This window comes from Pteropus medius, unplaced genomic scaffold (genome assembly GCF_902729225.1).
Source record: "Pteropus medius unplaced genomic scaffold, Ma_sr-lr_union100, whole genome shotgun sequence".
Classification (NCBI taxonomy): domain Eukaryota; kingdom Metazoa; phylum Chordata; class Mammalia; order Chiroptera; family Pteropodidae; genus Pteropus; species Pteropus medius.
Genome location: NW_024340848.1, coordinates 2,959,035 through 2,961,802, shown reverse-complemented (window position 1 = coordinate 2,961,802; position 2,768 = coordinate 2,959,035). Strand labels below are relative to the sequence as shown.

The 2,768-nt window shown below is 28.0% G+C and overlaps 1 pseudogene; it reads right to left on the bottom strand.

Annotated features, from left to right (window-relative positions):
* Window positions 1–1,111: 1,111 nt before the first annotated feature.
* On the bottom strand, window positions 1,112–1,230 carry LOC120582814 (uncharacterized; annotated as a pseudogene).
* Between the last annotated feature and the right edge of the window lie 1,538 nt (window positions 1,231–2,768).

Sequence of the window (2,768 nt, the reverse complement as noted above, 5' to 3'; positions counted from 1 at the left end):
GTATATTAAACAGAAATATTGCAGTAAGGGGAAAGAAAATTCCTCCTACTAGAATCAATATTTTACTAAGTGTAAAAATGGATCACACTGATCCTCCAGAAGAAATTGCCAATAGGATCCTGAATTTATAAATCGAAACATTCCAGAAAAGAACCTAAGGCTCATTGATTAAACTAATAGTGTTTATATTTGAATATTTTCCATTTGGGCTGGTCAATTAATTTCTCTGGGCCATACATTTTCATATTTGTTTAAAATACATAGAAGCAGATAGTAGAAAAGTGTTTACTAGGGGCAGGGAGGTGAGGGAAATGGGAAAATATTGATCAAAGAGTACAAAGTTGCACTTATGTAGGATGAGTATTTCTACAGATCTAATGTACAGCAAGATGGCTGTCATTCATAATACTATATTGTATATTAGAAACTTGCTAAAAGAATTTCAGGTACTCTCACCACATACACACAAAAGGTATCTATATAAGGAGTTAGATATGTTATTTAGTTTGATTGCAGTAATTATTTCATTATATATATATATATATATATGACAACATCATGTTGCACACTTTAGATATATATAAACAAAATACATAACAAAATTAAATTATGTAAATTAATTAAAAAATGTAAAAATGTAAATTAAAAAATGTAAAAGAATATTGGACCAAATGACAGAGTCTCATTCAGTTCTAATATCGCATTATTTGCTTCCGGGATTGATGAATATAGTTTAATAACATATTGGTCACTACACTCCAAACTATAGGGATTATTAACCAATGGATAAGGAAGAAGCTGAAAGCTGGAGTTCCTATAAGCATAATTATGGACAGTGAAGGATTCACTGTCTCCTTATCTCTTAGCCAGAACACGGGAGTGGCTTCTCATTGAAAAGCTGACAAAATATTTATATATAAAAATAAAACCTGAATATTTAGATTCTGTATCTACACAGAATCAATTACAAGTTAATATAAAAAGAGATTTATTATTTGGATAGAGTATTCCTATTTTATTTTATTTTTTAATTTTTTTTTAGGCGAGGCGACCCTTGGTTGACCTCACAGATTGCAAGGACCTTATCAGTTTACAGTCTCTTATTTTTTTAAGCCTACAGCACCTGGTCTTCCTAGGTGGTCTCCCATTCCAGTAATAACCAGGCCCGATCCTGCTTAGCTTCCGAGATTAGACGGGATCGGGCTTGTTCAGGGTGGCAGGGCTATAGGAATATTCCTATTTTAATCAGAATTTTTAGTTATATAAAAATTGTCTTTGAATACCATGATATTGCATGTACAAATCACATATTTTTATCTTTTTAAAAACAATGTGACTTTTACTTTCTTATCATTTTTTAGCATGCTCTTTAAAATATTTGTGTTTATATTTTATGTCTGATATGTGATATTACATTTTTGTTCTATTTAGGAGGCTCATTCAACATTTTCGTTAGCTCTCAAAATTAAATGATGTTTTGTGCAATCACTATCAAGATATTGATATATATTATTCACAACAGTGTCAATGGAAATACCAAATAAAATATTCATTATGTAAAGTCTTTTATATTTCATTCAGATTAAAATATTATTGGAAAAATAATACGATATTATATGAAATATATATGCATGTATATATAAAAGTGCATTTATATGTATATATAAAATGGTAATTACTTTCTAAACTATACTTAATTTTCAAATATTTTTGTCTACTATTATCAAAATGTATATTTATTGGAAAAGAGCTGTGTAATAAAGTTATAACATTTTTCTTAATATTGGCTAATAAAATATATTTGTATATTCTTGGTGATTCATTCATTAATGATATATTTGTTTTTTTAAGTAATTATAATTTTCTCCCTTTTCCTGTCATATAAAATATTCATGGTTTCCTCTGAGTAAATCCAATTTTTATATGCCTACACACAGAAAGAGTAGCACTTTGAGGAAAACAATAAAGCAAAAACAGTTGATTAATATTAATTGTCTTCAACCTGACTATGAAAACTACCAAGCAAACTCCTTTTCCTAAGCAACAAACATTTTAAATAATTTCAGAAAAAAAATACAGGATGACATTTTTACATTTTGAGGAAGTATACTTACATAAAATTGAACATATATGTGTAGAGCTCAATTAATTGTTTCAAATCGAACATCTCCAGCATTTAGATAAAAAAAAAAAAAGAACATTATTTTTTAGCACCGAAAAACTAGTCACTACATCCAAGGGTTACTGCTATCTTGCTAACATCATAGAATAGTGTTTTGTCTTGTTTTGTTTTTCTTTTACATGTTTTACATATATAGAATTATGTTGTGTTCTTTTGTGTCTCTCTTCTTTGCTCGATATGTTTTTGAGATTCATCTATATTCTTACAAGTAGCTGTATTTTTCATTGTCATTGTTTTATGCTATTATATTACGTAAATATACCACTATTTATCCAGTGTACTATTTATATGCATTTTGGTAATTTTTAAGTTTGAAAATATTGTTACTTGTGAGTATTCTAGAACATTTATTTTGTTGAAAGCGAATCATGTGGCCAAAACCAGAGTTGATGTTAGATGAATATAGACAGTGGTTAAATATTAGGCATGATTCTCTAAAAGCTACCAAAACACCAACCGTTTACTATGGTTTTAATAGGTAAGAGAAAGAACAATAATATATATATACCAGCCTTTGTCAATAAGAAAATATAATTAAAAAATTCATGTATCATAGCAACATCATTAAATAATTTAAGATTAATTT